At 36.2% G+C, this 20,619-nt stretch overlaps 1 pseudogene; it reads left to right on the top strand.

Moving 5' to 3' along the window:
- The window catches only part of LOC107581745 (glutamate receptor ionotropic, kainate 2-like), a 250,680-nt pseudogene that overhangs the window by 193,711 nt on the left and 36,350 nt on the right, over positions 1-20,619 (top strand).

Genomic DNA, 20,619 nt, shown 5'->3' with positions numbered 1-20,619 from the left:
AAAAAAAATAAAAATTGAGGATTTTCAAAGTATACTCCATTTGATATGCGCGAATGCAGGCGGTCGACACTTGCACACTAGAAAGCTTCATCTTTGTCCAGTGTCTGCTCTATTTTCCTCCAGAAGTTATGGCCGATAAAATGTCTTTGTACTCTTTTAAACTAAACTTGCTGCTATCTCATAACCCTCTCACACAAGTGCTTATCAGTGCAGCCGTCTGTTGTTGTTTCAGTCTCCACTATTTTGTTGTTGTTCCGTCACTTTAGTTTCAATGTTGCAACCTCGTGGAACAACCGATTAGTGCAAAACCAAGTCAATGCGCACGTGCAACCTGCGTGAACAAAGTATGCACGGTTACAAAAATCAGGTTGTGTGTGTACAGTACGCGTGTACTATTCTGCATCACTCGCACTGTACACAGACCCTGTATAACCGAAGTATAATATAGCCTTAACCTTACCCTATCCCACCTCAATAGCAGCAAAATGTGTTGTGCAATTCAACATGAACACAATAGGTACACTGTGTACTAAACAATTCAATATTTTAAGTAAATAGTTTTTTTTTTTTTTTTAAGTTGGACCAAATATTTTAGCATTATTTCATATAATGTTGGACCAAATATTTACGGAGTTGGAGCTCTCATGCAGCAAGGTAGACGCCTCTGCCTGCCCCCCTTAGCACACATCCCACTCTTTTGCTGGGGGTCCCAACTTGCTCTTGTCAGGCCCACTATGATGCATGGGTGCCTCTGTGCATGTAGTTCTAGAAGCAGATTGGTTGCTGGCCAATGGAATGAATGGGACTGTGTGAGACTTTTTGTTTTTTTTTGGTGTTGGGTAGAGGATCAGGGGATTGTTTAATTGCATGCAAACTTTTTCCATAACCACCATTTCAGGTTCTCTTCAGGGTTTTTAGCAGGTAAGTCCAATTCCATATGCAAAAAATAAAATAAAATAAAAAATGTCAGAATGACACAAAGACAAATTGTTGGTCTTATGTCTTACTCTGCCATATTAATTCTTGACTTCTAACCCTAACCCTATCAAAACCTGATGCCACGTCTTCTCAGCCTAGGGATGCAGATGATTGTGATGTAGAAAGGCCTATGATGATTGAAGGAGAATGTCATACGCAACCTGCATGCCTTTGTGTTGCATCAGAATAGTATAATAACATTTGGTTGAGTGATAAAATACACCATACCTTTGTTTGCAAAGTAGCATGGGTAATGATTGAATCTGCACTGCCTCTATCAAAAGGAATGGTTTAGAGTTGGGATTGGATTGCCATGTAGCATTAGACTCATTAGCATTGTGAGTCTTTGTGAAATCTACATTGTGAAAGAGATGTATTTGAGGACGGGCTGAAACCAGCGACCAGTTGTTTGCAATGTAGATAGCATGAGTATTTGTCTTCACACTGAATTTTAGAATCTAAGAAACATTCCAGATATTTTTGCCTAGCTGGAGCGCTTTTTCTGTTTAATTCTTCTAATGAATCAAAAAGCATGCACGGACCATGTGCAGTCAGCAACTAGAGCAGAGGTCTTCAGCCCTACTTCTGGAGACCCACTGTCCTGCAACGTTTATTTCTAACCTACTTCAACACACCTGTCTGGGATTCTCAAGCAGTCCTGAAAAATCTGGTTCTGATTAGGGTTGGAGCTAAACTCTATGGTACAGTGGTTCTCCAGGAGTAGGGATGCAGACCTCTGAACTAGAGGGACAAATGATGTTCAGCCACATAAGTAGGAGCAGCAGGTCTGTGATGTCCTTAGATGCTTGACTGCAAATGTGGGTTCATCAGTGTGCGTCTACCCTGCACCAAGAGGTGCAGGTAAACTACTGAACCCTACCATGCGATTGACACTGTGGATTGCAACTTTTTCCTATCAACAAGGAATCCTCTGTAAGCAGAGACCGTTAAAAGTCTGTGCTAGTGTGTTTGGATCATTGGAAAAAGGGAGGTATTATTGTCCAACAGCATCACCCAATAACAACATAATTGTATGGTGTCATTCGTTCAGGTTTCTCTTTGAGTTTGGAAGAGAAGATGTGGCATTAGGCTGAGGGCTAAACAGGCAGGGCTTGTGTATGTTGACTGTCTGCATGTCTCATGATGAGTGGGTAACACTACATTGTAGAGAGGCTCCCCTGCCCATGGCTTGTCAGCCCCCAGAAAACTGTGGGATGGCGTGCTTGGACATGACGTTACCTTGGGTACATGACAGTCAGCCCCAACCAGGTTATATAAGGTCACCAAATGGTCCAGCAAGGTGATACTTTGAAATGACAGCATTCAACTTTTTTTCTTGGGATGGTTTTCTTATATATATATATATATACATTGTTTTGACATAATGGTATTTTTGCTTTTCCGCTATTGGTTATACTAAGTCATGTTTAAAGGTGAAGTGTGTAATATATGCGATTCTGACACACACTAGATTCTCACACACTCCTCCTGCCCCTTCTACCCTGTACCTGAATACTTGTTTGGATAAACAGGCATTCCTGTCCAAAACTCACACCACTGATTGAGCCACATGTCTGAATACTTAAGCACCACAGTGTTTGCACTTAAAGTCGTCTCTGATGGGAAAGGAGAATGTCTTTTAGCACCGAAGAAAATATACACATCACTTATAACAACTGAATTGCTAGAGTATATAAGGGAAGAGTAATTCTCTCTTTCTTCCCATTTCTGTGGTTTTTCGGGCTGTCTGGCAGCTAGAGTTATATATCCAAACTTTAGACTTGATTGACAGGAGACATCACTTATAACAACTGAATTGCTAGAGTATATAAGGGAAGAGTAATTCTCTCTTCCCGTTTCTGTGGTTTTTCGGGCTGTCTGGCAGCTAGAGTTATGTATCCAAACTTTAGACTTGATTGACAGGACAGGCCTGACTGGAACTCACGATTGCAGTTCAATTGTAATTCATGTAACGGCTAATCTTTTCAACAGTTCATTGTGTTTTGCCATGGACTCAATGTGCCAGATCAAAGCTTACAGCTGACTCATAGAACTTGAGAAGAGGAGCCAGTTATTTCCCTGCACTCTTGTCCTCTGACATCTCCTCCTAGGACAACTAGTTATTTTCCAGACTTTTCCCCATCAATTAATTTCCTCTGCATGACCATGGTGACAACTTGATTAAGGAATAACAGAAAATTATACGTAGACTGTGACACAAAATGGTTCTTCATTCTGGCTTTTACCCACAAGCCAAATGGACTGAAGAGTGTAGGGCAGTTCAAAGACAGAAGCAAATCATGAGCCCTTTATGATTTAACTCAAATCTGAGAGTCTGTAATCTAATTCAATTTGACCACATACATTCTCCTAAAATATGAATGAATTCCCACATTCACTGTGGTTGACTTTGGCATATTCGGTTAGCATAGATGTATTTTCCCAGTTGTCAGCGGGCAAAGCCTTTCCCTGCAACTAGTTGTTGTGTCCGGACTAGGTTGGGCCTGTGCATCTGCTGCTGGTCCTCACATTGAGACCACTGCTTTTCCCTGACTACTATCTCTGCTCCTCTCTGCTAGGATCTGAGCTCATGCCCAAAGCCCTTTCCACCAGGATAGTAGGAGGTATCTGGTGGTTTTTTACCTTAATCATCATCTCCTCCTACACGGCCAACCTAGCCGCCTTCCTTACAGTGGAGAGAATGGAATCTCCAATTGACTCGGCTGATGACCTGGCCAAGCAGACCAAGATTGAGTATGGAGTGGTGGAGGATGGCGCTACGATGACCTTCTTTAAGGTGAGTTGAAGCTGTCAATTGCAGCACATGTAATATCAAGTCCTACAGAGAACTTTTAAAAAGGCTCAATGAGGACCTTTGGCCATTGCGTTTCATGTCTCATGGACACTTTTATCTAATTTATTTGAACTTAAACCAGAATTGTATGGTAATTTATTTGTTTATAAGATAAACAGATGTGTAATTTTGAGGGATAATGTACAGTCAGCCGGTCACTGTTGCAGAATGGACCACATCAGGATGATGCATAACCAGATCACCCTGTCCGCTAACTGTACAATATCCTTTCCTAAATTGATTTGAATTAATTACATATTTAATTGATTACAGCTTTACTGAGTCACCAGGAAGGTCAATGACAGGGTGGTATTTTTAATATTGTTTTGTGCAGTAAAGACATCTGGTGAAGAGACATTAAAATGTCTTGTGCTTTGGCATATTGAATTCTGGAGTCACATGCATTGTGTGAGTTTGAATCTGGATTGTGATGTTCCTGACATTTTCTGTTTTCTCTATGCACAAAAAAAGGCAGTAGCGCCAAACACTCGTCCAAAAATCCAGTAGACAAAAACATATTCAAAGTAGATCCAAAATATAAAAATATACAAAGATGAAAGAGATCTGCACTCCTTCAAATGCAGCTAAAAAAGCTTATTCCATTTATTGTTCAGAGGTCACAAAAATATGTAGAAAGAAGTGCAAAAGTGCAAGTGCAGAACGTTTTCGGGTATTAACCCTTCCTCAGTGCCATGTGCTACCAAGCAACACCTGCGCTCATTAAAACATGTATTACCGTAATACCCCTAGTATCACGAAGATCTTTTAAACAAATACACATCTTTTCAACCTTACACATATCTCAAATCTATAACAAAATTACAGTAAATGCATTCATAAGTAATCCTAAATTCATATACAACTATATCAACAAAATACCGTTTTCTCTATGGAAACACTTGAATAAAAGCACCTGAATGTTTTCAGAAAATCTGTTTGCAAATAAACCCAGAAGAAGTAGTTTTTTTAGTAATGAGTCATTTTAAGAAAGAAATGCACGGTATACATGGCGAATGATAATACATATAAAAAACATCTTTTGTGAAGGTTATTATTATTTTTTTGTATAATAACAATGGCAGGGCAAAAGTGCTATCAGTGGTGTCCTATCAGAACGTCTTATCAGATTTTGAAATCTCAGCTTTAAAAGGGCATCTGAAATATGCAATAAAAAGCTAAATGTTTGAGAATGAAGATTTTATACTTGACCTAATAATTGAGGTTGTGTTTCAGAGCTTTTATTGCTTTGGACTGCTGGAAGTGACAAAGGTTGAAAGCATTTTATGACTGCACACTGTCTAGTGCCTGTATGTGGGAGATCTACTCTACAATTCTTTATTCGGTCCCAGAGGGCTGTGAACATGTTCACTGCGACACTCAAATGCCTCTTATTAAGTCAATATTCTTGCTCTGAGATCACAGCATGGAGAGTGTCCCCTCAGTGTGGTTTTGATTGTCCAGCGTTTGTAACCAGTTCAGTGAAATCCTCAGCCACCTCTGTGCCAAAAAGTGAAGTAAGCTCTTACAAAGGATGTTTTGTCTTTCCTATCCGCCTCTTCTAAATATCCTTGTACATTTTCAGAGGTATATTGAGCATATAATGATGTTCTGTAATTCATTGAATGCTACTATAATAGAAATTTAAATGTCATCATAATCTTTATTAGTTTTGCATTGTTTATTTTACACTTTTGTCAGCAGAAGTCAAAATTTACCCTATTTGCTTCATTACATATTCCTTGCCTTATTGTGAACAATTCATCAGTGCAGTTTATTCTAAAGTAAAGAAGTGTTTATCTGTTCAGTCATTTATCTTTTTTTTTTCATGTATGCTTATAACTTGTTCAACCCATTTTGTTCAATCTCTTATCATGATCCAATCAATTCTAGAGGGACAAAATTTAACATTTTGTTTAACACGTAACATTTTTGTTTTCATATCCAGTAATATCCAGCTTCAATTTCATATAATTATAACACACTACGGAGGTAAAAAGTGTTGCTTTCACTATGGCAAACACACACACAGTCTGGTCAGCTATCCTTGTGGGGACTCTCCATAGGTGTAATGTTTTTTCTACTGTACAGACCGTATATTTTATTGCCCTACACCAACCCTACCCCTAAACCTACCCCTCACAGGAAACTTTCTGCATTTTTAGATTTTCAAAAAACTTCATTCTGTATGATTTATAAGCTTTTGTCCCCATGGGGACCACAATTTAGGTCCCCACTGTGACACAAGTCCCCATGAGTCTATGTGTAGTCAGGTTTAAGTCCCCACCAGGATATATAAACCAGTACACACACACACATGTTGTGTTTCTATGTTTTATGGGGACATTCCATAGGCGTAATGGTTTTTATACTGTACAAACTCTATGTGCTATTGCCCTACACCGACCCTACCCCTAAACCTACCCCTTACAGGAAACTTTGTGCTTATACTGCTATTTGATCTAGAACAGAGGGTCTCATTCACTAGTCGTGCATACACTTAAATTTGTGTGTGAAATCAAGTACAAACATTTTCACAAACAGACCATGTTTCTTCAGTAAAGTACTAAAATGTATTCTAAATCTACTAATATTGTAGGAACAACTGAAACCAAACGTATGCCAAAACCATATACATTGGATGGCCTTATAATCATGTTAAGATTAAATGTTATACATGCTCAAGGATCTTGCAGTGTGGGCTCTCAGGATGGCACACATATTTAGAGAGTGTCATAATGCTGAAACATAGGATGTGGAGATGGTTTGGACTAGGTCTTAAACGATTTTGGAAAATAATCTAATTGCAATTTTTTTTCCAATATTGCGATTGCAATTTAATATGCAATTATTTTTTAAAACTTGTTGTGTTCTGTATTACTCAACAAAGACAAGCTATAAATCATTGTATAGTATGACCAACACAAAATTAGATAGATTAAAACATAAATGTTATTTTCTGTAGGTCAGGCCTATATGTTACGATGAAATTAGGTGATGCATGAATTGATATGAATGACATTTTTATTTAACAACTACAATCACAGTATATTGACTAATTTGTTGAACTTCCAAACTTGTAAGCATGTAATAATGATCACAACATAAAGCACTGACAAATAAGCCTGGTGTAAACATTAATATGAAAGTCAGTAACAAATCACACAAACTAAAGTAGATTGCAGAAATATAAAAACTAATTTGTTGCTTTACCACACTACTTTAGGTCATTCAAAGTCACTGTAATAAACATACGGTCGCCGTGATTTTGCCAAGTAAGACATGTTCCTGGATCAACATCTTTTGTTGATCCTCGATCAACATTACTGTCCAAAAATACAGACTTAACCCAATCCCTACCCCTAAACCTAACCTTACCCATAATTTATTGCTAAAATCAGTGTGAAATGATAGCTGATTACCAAGGGCGTAGAAGCACCTAACCCTGATCTAAACCTAAAACAGATATTTCCTGAAAAGTTATCCCTCAATTCTGATTGGTTAATTGGAATGTTGTTCCAGGATCAACAAGGATGTTGATCCAGGAACATGTTGTACTTGGTGAAATCACGGTCACCTAAATATATGTAAACATGTGGACTGCACTTTTTAAACACTCACTGTCTGTTAACTTTAGACCAGTGGATCTCAGACTTTTTTGGTCGTGCCCCCCTTTAAACCTATAAAAAAATATGCCCCCCCCCAGTAAAATACAGTAGTAGAACCCAACCCATTATAATCAGTGATGCTGTCTACACTGGATGTGGCGTGACACGACACGACAAAACCAGACATTAAACTGATGCCTTGTTATATTTATGACGTACTGACACAAAGTTAAAATCATTTGCAACGGTCGCTTTGTCGCGTCCAGTGTCCAGCGTCCGGTATAGACACGGTGAGTGAAGCCGAGAGCAAGATATGCCTCGTCATATGTTCTGCATTTAGCTTTTGAATGACCAGCACCTGCCTGGGACTGTGCGACTTCAGCTATGGCTTTTCTCTTCCCTTTCACAAACCGATCCATCTCCCATTCTAAGTTACGTCCTTTGGCTGTTTACTGTTTTATTTATTTTCTTTTTCTGCTGATGGAGTACGTTTGAAGTACGTTCATTATATACGCTTTGAAATATTTCCACGTGTAACGTTAGTGTGCCAGGGTTGCCAGGTTTTCACAACAAAACCCGCCCAATTGCTACTCAAACCTTTAAAAAAAAATCTTCCATGTTTTTTTACAGTATAGAGCATTTTGAATCAGTGACGTGTAATGACTGGATTGAGATGGTGTGGGTATGCTGTAATGTCAGGCCACCTATGTGAGATTCTGCTGAAGAGTTCAGAATGGCGATTTCAAGTGCTGCATTCTCTAGATCTTGAAACTGTTGGTCAAGTGCTGCATTCTCTAGATCTTGAAACTGTTGGTGGTTTTTAGCATCTTAGGGTTCTATTGCTGAAAAAAGGATTTTAATAATATATGTTGAGGTTTATTGAAATGGCCGCTAGCGAATGTCTGATGAGGCACTGGGGAGTTTGAGCTGGATGACTGCACTAATGGGAGCGCACATATTTAATCCTTTGATCACTCTGTTATGCACTATGTTCCTCAATATACTTCGCCTGTCCTGTAAAAATTATTCCATTTTGGGTAGTCAGTGGGATTTTACTTTGAAACATGCTCGATGAGAGCGTGTTATGCTGCATAAATGTTTGGCAAATGCACCGCAGGCAGGCTTAATGTGTGTTCTTTTATCTGGCAGTGACAAACCTGAGGGGGCGATAGAGTTTGCTCTAAATGTCTGTCATCAAACCAGATTATACAGGAGGTTAGCTATAAACATGTCAACCAGTTAGCTAACTTTAACTAATTTATATATAGCAAAAGTCTCCTCCAACCCGAAAGAGAAAACTGTCCATAAAAAAAGAGTTTGCCCATTGCGACAATACTGAAAATGTTGCACGCAATGCCAGTGAAAAAGTTTAAGTTTATACATTTTCGGTAGCACTGCTAATGTATATTACCGGTTATCGTTTGCTTCTTATGCACTTTAAATACAATTTGCAAAATAGGGCACAATGTATTATATTAATATGAAGGCATTTTCCATATTGTGTTTTTCTACTTTTTATCATTTTTTTCATTTTACCTGTATTTTGAATTTTGCACTTCAAATGCCCTTTAAAAAAAAATCTTCCATGTTTTTTTACAGTATAGAGCATTTTGAATCAGTGACGTGTAATGACTGGATTGAGATGGTGTGGGTATGCTGTAATGTCAGGCCACCTATGTGAGATTCTGCTGAAGAGTTCAGAATGGCGATTTCAAGTGCTGCATTCTCTAGATCTTGAAACTGTTGGTGGTTTTTAGCATCTTAGGGTTCTATTGCTGAAAAAAGGATTTTAATAATATATGTTGAGGTTTATTGAAATGGCCGCTAGCGAATGTCTGATGAGGCACTGGGGAGTTTGAGCTGGATGACTGCACTAATGGGAGCGCACATATTTAATCCTTTGATCACTCTGTTATGCACTATGTTCCTCAATATACTTCGCCTGTCCTGTAAAAATTATTCCATTTTGGGTAGTCAGTGGGATTTTACTTTGAAACATGCTCGATGAGAGCGTGTTATGCTGCATAAATGTTTGGCAAATGCACCGCAGGCAGGCTTAATGTGTGTTCTTTTATCTGGCAGTGACAAACCTGAGGGGGCGATAGAGTTTGCTCTAAATGTCTGTCATCAAACCAGATTATACAGGAGGTTAGCTATAAACATGTCAACCAGTTAGCTAACTTTAACTAATTTATATATAGCAAAAGTCTCCTCCAACCCGAAAGAGAAAACTGTCCATAAAAAAAGAGTTTGCCCATTGCGACAATACTGAAAATGTTGCACGCAATGCCAGTGAAATCAAGCTTGAGTTCGTACGCTTCTTTGCAGAGAAAATGTTTTTTTCAACACTTAACAGTAAGGTTCAATTAGTTAATGTTGTTGTTTAATGTGTTAACTAACATTAAATAACAATGGGCAATACATTTGTTACAGTATTTCTAAATCTTTTTTAACACTAGTTAATAAAAATACACCTGTTTATTGCTACGTTTGCTCAGATCCATTAAATCATATTAACCCTATAAAGCCTACTCCCCTTAACTGTTCACCCCCCATTTTTTAAAATAGGCATGCAGGTGCACTATCCAAACTTAAATTGTTGTAATTTATGAACACTTTGGAATACAGGTTGGTCTCTTTTTAAAGAAGAAAATCAGCAAATTATCCCAAAAGTGGAATTTTTTCAAAAAATTTAAGTATGAAAAAGTTATAGTAGTTTAAATTTACTGTAAAGAAAATGCACTATATTCATTCTATTTCATTTTATATATAATAAATATTTTACATATCAGCTTTTACTCAAAAATTGATATAAAATTAAAGCCTTATGTCTAAATAAGTTATGTTCCAAATTTGAAGTTGACATGAAAAAAATTGAGGTTCCTGTGAGATTTTATTTAGGGCGTTATACCACAAACAGCCACCGGGTGCCATCCAAACTCCATTGCATTTTTTTGTATGCATTTTTTATGTCACAAATGTCTAGATTTCTCTGTCAATATTACTTATATCTCAAAATAACCACCAATCCTGAGACTCAGACCTTTCCAATGATATGTTATTTGTCAAGATTATAAAAAGTTTTGATTCTAAAAGGCCGTAATTCATTTTGTAATATGACACATTTTGCCAAAAGATTTTAAAGTACCATTTCCATGGTAACGCAATGTCCGATTTCAAAATGGTTTTCACAGGATGAATCTTGGGTTTCTTAAGCTTTCAAATGATATATGATTTATGATGATTACTAAAAGATTTGATAGAGAAAAAAGACAACAAAAAAAAGACCGCCAAACGTCCCACAGGTGGGACGGTGACAGTTAAGGGTTTTAATAATATTTGATATGCACATTTCTAATGTCTCTAAATTATGAGCATGATCAAAACTTTGCTGAAAATCCTGTTGTAAAAAATAGCAAGTAAAAGGCCTTTTAGTATAATTCAAAAAGTGTTAAATGTCTTGGTGTGGAGTCTTAATAAAGTAAATGTATAATTTTATAGATTAAGAAAATATTTTATATTGTTAGTAATATCATTTCAAGATGAACACTTACTGAACTGAAGCAACTTATCTTGTTAAAATACAAGTTTCAGATATGATACATTATGCTTTTGAGGAATGTTTATTAGTTCATCTCTCAATCATCATTGTTTTGCAATACATTATAAGCATATATTTTGGTCCCCAAATTTCATATTTTTTTTCTTCGTTTGGCCCTTTGAATAAAATTGAGCTTCATATTCTCCTATATCATGAAATATGAGCCAGATGTGTCACATATGATACTCAACAAAAAACTCACATACAGTACAAGTTTGTTTTATCTTAGTTAATGTTAATATCAGCATCTATTAATACAATACTAAAATCTAAACTTGTATTTGTTAACCCTGTAAAGCCAGACATTTGAAATAATATGGTATTATTGTAAAAAAAAGCAAAAAACAAACAAACAAACAAAAAAAAACCAATCATAAATATACAGCTTTCTCTCTATCAAAAAGACCTGCCATAAAACGTTCTGCGTGAAAATAACACTCTTAGCTTTAACAAAATCAAGATTTCAGCCATGAAATATTCTGTGATCTGCTTCAATATCATAGTAGCTGAAGATTATGACCATTTTAGGTGGCCACCATCTGGAAGCCAAGCGTTCCCCGTGCTGAACATACTGCCCTAAGGCTGACACATTAAATTATAGAATATTCTAGCCTATGAAAGCAGGTGGAGAACACAGCAGACGTATTGGCCAGATATAGTCCTCCTCTTCTCTGGAGGTTTGCTTTCTTTGTCCTTCTCTGCTCTGAGGCATCTTATTATCTTGCACGTCTAGTATGCCACATTCTATGCTTCAAAAGATATTATGATCAAAAAGAGGAGCAGGCTCACTGGGAAAGCAGCCCGACCTCTCTCTCGCTCTCTCTCTTTCTCTCTCTTATCCCTCAGTATCAAAACAATCTGTAGCAACCTTTCACAGAGAGGAGCACACCTTTGCTCACTTTCTAGGCTGCTGTTCCTCAGTCACATCTGTCTCTCCGTAAGAGTCGGTGAGAAAATGTTTGCTGACCGTCTCAGCTACTATCATCGTCTTTTTAGTTTGTAGAGAAAGTCTTCGTGGAATGTGCGGCCAGTTTTTGGTTTCAAAACCCTTACTGGCATATTCTCATATTTCCTCTGCAATCTTGGTCTCATCAATCCTCAGTGAGTTGTTCCGTTCTTGGGTCCTGTGAAGAGGACCCCTGGACTGTTGAGATGAGATAGTCGGAGGAAGTGAATCACAGCTCCTGATGGAATCAGAGCAGCAGTTAAAGAGAGCAGCCCCACCTGTGGAGAGGTACAATGATGTTTGTAGACCCTTGCGATTCAACCCTTCCAAGCACATCTCAAATCACTGGAAATTTCATTTGAAATAGTTTTGGATTAAAATGGCTGAATCCTTTGTCTTGCTAAAACTTAGTTTAAAAACACACAACTGACACTCTTTTGTCTTGGCTATTTTAGATGATACTAGGTGGCACAGTTATAATGTGCAGAAAAATGTTCACACTAAAATATTGAAATTTGACATTTTTGACTTTATGTTCAGATCATTATAGTTTTAAAATGTAAATGATATATATAATTAAGCCTCTGGTGTATAAGTATAACACTAAGGTGTACAATTTTTAAAATAATAATTATACATTTTAATGTAATACGTTTAATTATGAATGTATATAAATACAAATCGAATGTACTGTACGTTTGTAATGTCAATGGTTACACTTTATTTTAAGGTGACATTGTTACAGATGTACTGAGTAATATTAATTAACTACATGTACTTACTCTTAATGTTAGGGTTAGGGTTTGGTTTAGGGTTAGGTTATATGTAATTATGCATAATTAACTGTCATTTCTATACTAAGTACATGTAACTACACCTTAGAGTGTTACCATGTCAGTTTCAGGAATAAATTGTCTAAATGAATGATCATGGAGGACTTCGAATTTCATGTGCCACATAGTCCATTTTTTATTTTTTTTTAAAATGCAAATTTAAATAAAATACTTCAAGTAGTGCAATTCAGGTATTGGCGATTTTCAGTTTGCAGTATTTTTATGAATTCAGGCTATATTTAACATGAATTTAATTTAGTGATCATTTATTGTTGTTGCACAATGTATGTAGAGAATGCATACACAGTTCTATCTTTATTAAACTTCACTTTGTGGATTGATAAATATTTATTATATTATTTTATTACTTTGAATTTAAGTCAAATAATAGCATGCATGATTACAGCGCATTATACTTAGGGGTGTAAACCGGATGGTTTGTCACGATACGATACGATATCGATTCTCATACCCAGCGATACGACATTTGCCGATACCTCAAAAATTCTATGATACAATTACGATTTGATTCGATACAGGAGTATATCGATCGATATATCGATATTATGATATTATATATATATTTTAAACAATCATGTACATTTTTATTAACTCACAAACGCAACCAAAATATATAACATAAACATTTATCTGAAATTTTCACATCCAATTGGGACATTTACAACTAAAAAATAGGCCTACACAATTTTTTTTTAATAATAAAGAAAATAAACAATTGAAAAAACAATTCTGGCTGCTACTATGGGCTCAGTGCTAAAAATATTTTCTACAAATAACCAAATTACAAGCAATAGCAGAAAATAAATACAATACAACAAAGACACAAGTTCAATAAACAGTCCTCTGCACAATGTGACTTTGCTGCAGCCTGAAATTGAACTGCTGGTTTTGTCTGGCCAGAGGAGAACTGGCCCCCCGACTGAGCCTGGTTTCTCCCAAGGTTTTTCTCCATTCTGTCACCGATGGAGTTTTGGTTCCTTGCCTCTGTTGCCTCTGGCTTGCTTAGTTGGGGACACTTAATTTCCAGCGATATCGTTGACTTGATTGCAAATGATTGCAAAGATACTATTTAAACTGAACTGAGCTGGATGATGACATCACTGGATTCAATGATGAACTGCCTTTAACTGAAAATGAGTGTTTACTATTGTCATTTTGCATTATTGACACACTATTTTCCTAATTAATGCTGTTCAGTTGCTTTGACACAATCTGTATTGTTAAAAGCACTATATAAATAAAGGTGACTTGACTTGACTTGCTTTAAGGGCAGTCCTTATATCGAGTCCTTATACGTGAGTTTGAACGAGAATGCACGCGTTGGCGGTAATGCATAGACGGACATTATGTGAAAATGTGGACCGTGCCAAAATAAAGGTGCCTATTTATACTACAGATATCAATATTTTACATCGATGGCATCGATGCATCGTATCGTCAGACATCGTATCGATGTATCGAGCCATATCGATGAATCGTTATACCCCTAATTATACTCTACATTGGGCACAGCGAGATTTCAGGTTAAAATGATACAGTGAAACCGATGGAAGAACAGTGCTTGTTCAGAGCCTGCTTTGTACAAGCAAATCACATGTGTATGTTATACAAGATGTATGTATGCATACAAGACATTTGTGTCGCAGACGTGACATGGCATGCAGTGGCATGCTACAGTGTGCAAATCTGGTTCTGGATGACACTGAATAGGCAGTGTTTTTCTTCTGTACTGAAACATTTTCAACTTTCATAGTTCAATTAATGAGCAATTAAAAAGACAATCAAATACATTGCCTATAGACAGTACAGATAGTCTTCATAAAAATAAAAATAAATCCTTTGTTGTCGGGATTGTTATGCATTTATGTGGGTTTGCTTAGCTACAGTGTACTTCAATGACAAATTGATCCCCATGAAAGTAGATGATAACTGTCCTAAAACCTATACTATAATTATTCATTTATTTATTTAATACGGTCCTATTATGCCCATTTATGAAGTCTTGATAGGTTATAACAGGTTTTCATGCTTGATTGTTCCATAACTTCCAATTATTTTTCACATGTTGTACATTATTGCAGCACCTCTCTTTATGTCTCAAACACTCTGTATATTTCCAGTTTCCCCTCCTTCTGAAATATGAAATGTATTCTGTTTGGTTAGCTGGCCTTGTGCGTTGTGATAGTTGCACCACTTAGAGCGTGTTCCGGAAATGACTCACCCCTTACCATAACCGCAAGTTTCATCTGTTCAGATATAAATATTAATGATGGCTTAAATTTTGCGATACGAGCCTGGTTCAGACCCTGAGAATGTTTACTAACAGAGGATCATGCAGAACCTTTGCAAGCACAGATTCTACAGGATGTTTCAGAGTGTTTTTTTTTGGTTAGCAGTCGATGGTCTCAAATGCAGCTCAACCAGGCCTCACCCCCTTTTTTGTGAATCCATGAGTGGGAAATAATTAAATGAGTGACAATGTGACTTCACAATATCCAGAAAAATCGTGCTGTAGTCCGGATGAACACTTAAAGGTGCAATAGGTGATTGTCTTCAGAAACATTTTTTGTTATGCTGGTTGAAAGTCTCTTCTCATCCCTATAGCAATCATTAAGTTAACTGGTCTAAATGTATTTATCTGAATTTATATATTCTGTGGAAGGAATAGGACCAATAAATGTTCGTCCAATCAAAATGTTCGGTCCGAGTGTTTTAATTGGCTTTCCTACCTGCCTGTCAAGGTATGTATTTGCATACCTCTGCACACCCGGTTCGTGCAGACAGGATACGTCATCAGCGCGTTCACGCATGTTGTGCAGACAGAGCGAAAATGGCAGCGAAACATCAACAACCCGAACTTCCTTCCTGGTATTGTAGTACCTTTAAAGTTTTCTCACCGGTGAATGACACATGATGCAGCCCAGCGGTTCCCAATCCCAGTCCTCGCGCCCGCTCTGCATATTTTGCATGTTTCGCTTAGTTAACACACCCGATTCAGAAAACCAGCTCGTTAGAAGTGAGCTACGTGCATGAACTGTGTTCCAATCTATATGATCCCTACACAGTGTTCATTGCTCCCTACTCACTGAGCAGGGGAAATCCATTGAAGTTTACTTCACTTCGGAATATGGGCTGGAATTGGGAAGCGCTGATGTAGCCTATTGTAATGTTGTCTCTGGTATTCTGGTCTGTGAGCGTCTATGCATTCAGAGGGCGTGGCTTTGGACGGCGATTGCAGGGAGGGTGGGACGTTCGCTTTCAGAGCGATCAGGCTAAAGTTAGCATTTTCCAAGATCTCCTACTGCACCTTTAACTAAAGCTGAACAATTTAAAAGGCATAATAGGATCCCTTTAAATATGTTAGTTTCTGCAGTATGTGCTCCTATATACTACATCCTAAAGGCAATATATGTCATATATGTGACCCTGGACCACAAAACCAGTCATAAGGGCAAATCTTTCGAAATTGAGATTTATACATCATCTGAACGCTGAATAAATAAGCTTTCTATTGATGTATGGTTTGTTAGGATAGGAAAATATTTGGCCGAGATACAACTATTTGAATATCTGGAATCTGAGGGTGCAAAAAAATCTAAATATTGAGAAAATCGCCTTTAAAGTTGTCCAAATGAAGTTCTTAGCAATGCATATTACTAATCAAAAATTAAGTTTTTATATATTTACAATTGGAAATTTACATAATATCTTCATGGAACATGATCTTTACTTAATATCCTAATGATTTTTGACATAAAAGAAAAATCAATAGTTTTGACCCATACAATGTATTTTTGGGGTAACACTTTATGTTAAGGACCTATTCTCGCTATTAACTAGTTGCTTATTAGCATGCATATTACTAGCATATTGGCTGCTTATTAGTACTTATAAAGCAGATATTAATGCCTTATTCTGCATTACTTTATTCTAGATCACTTAATCCGACCCCATACCTAATCTTAACAACTAATTTATTACCTATTAATACGCAGCAAATTAGGAGTTTGTTGAGGCAAAAGTCGTAGTTAAAAGTGAATTAGTGTTCCCTATTCTAAATGATTAACTAATCTGTCATAATAAAATAATAATAATAATTTAACTACAAAGTAAATACACTATATACATGTTGTTATGGGCACTGTTGAAATGCAATACTTATTGTTGTACCATATGTAACAGGGATTATTATTCATTGATTTATGTATTTATTTCAGAAAAAGCTTATTTATTTAGTCATACTCTATTTTAAGATTAACCACGACTCTTGCCTCCCAATTTGCTGCTTTAATAGTTAGTAAGATAGTTGTTAAGTTTAGGTATAGGGTAGGATTATGGGATCTGAAATATGGTCATACAGAAAAGGGCATTAATATGTGCTTTATAAGTACTAAGAAACAGCCAATATGCTAGTGATATACATGCTAGTTACTAGTGAGAATTGGTTCCTTAAAATAAAGTTTTACTATATAGGAGGTCTGCATTTCCAGTATTCTGCTCAGAGATTTCCAGATCTTCATCAAACTCTTTTGTTATTTCCTTCGACATCCGAGTGCTCAGATCAGGCATGTGCAGTGGACTTTTTGAAAATCTGCAACATGCTATGTTGCGTTAATGTGTTTTACACCCCTCACTAACACTTTCATGAAATATGCTGATAGAAATTGTGCTAACAATCAATAAATATATATATATATTTTTAATTTTGTGGATAGAATATACAGACAAGGCACATTTGATATTTCAAAAAGATGCAGTTATGTGTTATATATATTTATATAAGTCCTAATCAAAGGCATTTTGACAAGTCTAACAATAGAGACCCAAGAGACTTTCTGCAATTACGCACACTCACAAACATGCATACATAATCACTCACCCTTCCCTGCGGATGCTCCTTTCCTTGTGCTCATACAATCTCTCTGTTTCTTTCTCATGGCACAACCTACGTGTCTGTTTTTTGTAAATCGAACAGTTAGCAGCTTTTTTAAATATCTTCACATGTTGGTCTGTGTGAGAGATTTATCCTGTTAAACTGCTGTATGGCTTCACAAAGACTGTCAGCTTCCTGCGTTTGCCAATATAATGAGAATGTGAATTAAAATGGACAGCCACCTGCCTGCTGTAGTTTCCAGCATCATTATCAGTGGCTGAGCTATGGGTAAGGCCAGGAGATGTTTGTTTTGGACTGATCTCCTTCATTGCACACGGGCCTCTCGGTGGAATATCTCACATGGAGAAAAGACGAGCAATCTACACAGCATTGTGTGCTGGATAACTCAAATTTTTAGTGAGGATATTTAAGATAAAGTCTTCTTATCTTTGCTGGATTTATGGCTCAATCCGTTCAGTTTACATCAACAAAAAAAAAAAGCACTATATAACATTTAGTATTACTAAAATTGCTATTTAACATGTATTAATATTTTAGGACTCCATTAACATGTTAGCTACAAAAACTGTGATTAATCGTGATTGCATTAAATTTGTTATAACAAGATAATAACACATTAATAAATATGTAATAACTACAATTCAATGAAACATTTAATATCATTGTTGTGTTTAATGTGTTTAACACGTTTATTTAATTTGACTATTTCTTGTTTGGTTTTTAAATACTGCTTGAATTGATTTGTGTGTAAAATATATGTTCAGAACCGCAATAAAAAAATCATGTTCATGTTATAACAAGATAATAACACATAATTTAATATGAAATAAATTTAAATATATTGTCTATTTTATGCCAGTGCTCCAACATCTACGAACCTGAGAATTACACTGAATTTCAGTTGAAATACAACCCCCTGAAGCTTCCTAGTCTTTTGTTTTAATATGACACCATTATGTGGTAGTACTTCACGATCACATATGATAAGTGGAGATTAAATTGAGTTTAAATGTGTTTTACACAACATTAAAGTGTATTAAGGAATAATGGGCCATTTCACTGTAATGTAGGCTCATACTGCTTAACATTCACCTCTGGATACTCAAGGCCTGCATTCTTAGGCAGAGCTGTGGACACATTTAGACATCAATTAAGATCCTTATCTGTCCTTTTAGAGTGTTTCATTTTAATATTTATGTGATGGTTTGAAGTTGTTCCATGGCAGTTTAAGCCTCAACTGGATTGCTAACATGGGTGCAGCATACATTTTAATTGTCTGGGAATTTGAATCTCCAGGCATTTTTAAGCACTCCACCACTGTCTCAGCCAGTAGAGTGGTGCAGTGATGACCATGGTTTGAAATTAACACCAAATGCGGGTTATTCACTAGTTAGTTTGGCGGGTTACTTTTCTTCACTCATTCAATTCTTGGGGAAGTTAATGTAAGTCAAATCTCCGCAGATTTAGAGCAAATACTGAACTTGTGAGTCTTCATGATATATTAAATACAGTCTAATTGCGTAGCATCTGCACATACCTAGTTTACGTGAATGTACCGCGCTCATTTTGTTTGCATTGAAGTGAAAAAACAACTGAGGACTCAGACACTGTCATTTTCTTACTGTCCAGCTGAACTCTCCTGATATCATGCACTTTGATTGATTTAGTTATATTAAATTTAAGGTCATACAAGCCTTAAATGGTACAACTAAGTCTTAATTATGATTTCAAGAGGTCTTACATTTGGGGATGGAAAGACAAGAATAGTGGTGATTAAACTTCAAAAGGCTATGATTTCATTGAATAAATATGAGCGCTGCACGTTTCAAAGTTAGGTGTTGCACTGTACAGCCGTTACCGGGGAAACTGCTATATTATGCCACTACAAAAGCACCTCCTGCTGGCAGAGAATGAATGTGCTGTTTTTGTGCAAACCATAGCGAAAATCAACCCATATTTTTATGCAGCAAACACTCAGTTATAAATTTGAACCTGTGGATTGACATGCATTTTAAAAGTCTATACAATTAATACATTAAGATATATTTATATATTATTAAATTAATATAATAATTGATTGGTTATAATTGTTTAAATGTAATAATTGATACTGTTGAATAATCCCTTTTCTTAAAAATGGTTTAAAGGCTGAAATGTGTGCTGAAAACGTTTTGCTTGTGTGAAAACCTGTAACTGAACTGTATATATGGTATACATTTTATTTGTGCAGGTCTTAAAAAGGTCTTAAAATGTCTTAAATTTTATTTAAAAAATCTTGCAGATATTCAGATTTGATAATACATATATTTATATATATGAAGCTGTGACGTAGTTAATCTGGTTAATTTCTGTTAACATAAACATTTTGCAAATTGGATGGTGAGTGAAAAAGTTAATTTCAAACCCTGGTGATGACTTATATTTGTAGGCCAGCTCAGAAGTTAGCATCAGCCTGGTTCCCTCAACAAAGACCCAATAGGAGTTTTCTTTTGGCATTTAGATTATTGCTGAAAATAAGTTCTGTGATCAACAAAAGTTAGTGATTCTTACATGTTTTGTTTATTATGAGAATCTTCACAAATTAACATAACTCTTATGAATTATAATGCCTAAATACAATCGCCAGAAGTAAAAAGCTAAACATAAGCTATAAATTAACTGCACCACAGTCGCATGACTTTAGCATCGCCACCACTTACCTTCTGAAAACTCTTTCAGTCTTTATTTAACAAACCTTTTTAGACATTTGTTAGCAATCGCCTCTTTCGAGATGAGTAAAAGCTAAAAAAAATCACAAATTTTTATGTTATGTCATTGAATAAAAATGAAAATATCTTGAGCTTGTGTTCACCACAGACCTTATATCAGGCAGTTATCAAAAAAAAGT

Source organism: Sinocyclocheilus grahami, unplaced genomic scaffold, assembly GCF_001515645.1.
Source record: "Sinocyclocheilus grahami isolate Dianchi unplaced genomic scaffold, SAMN03320097.WGS_v1.1 scaffold37.1, whole genome shotgun sequence".
Lineage (NCBI taxonomy): Eukaryota > Metazoa > Chordata > Actinopteri > Cypriniformes > Cyprinidae > Sinocyclocheilus > Sinocyclocheilus grahami.
The sequence above is the reverse complement of the archived record's forward strand: the minus strand, read 5'-3'. Positions and strand labels throughout refer to the sequence as shown.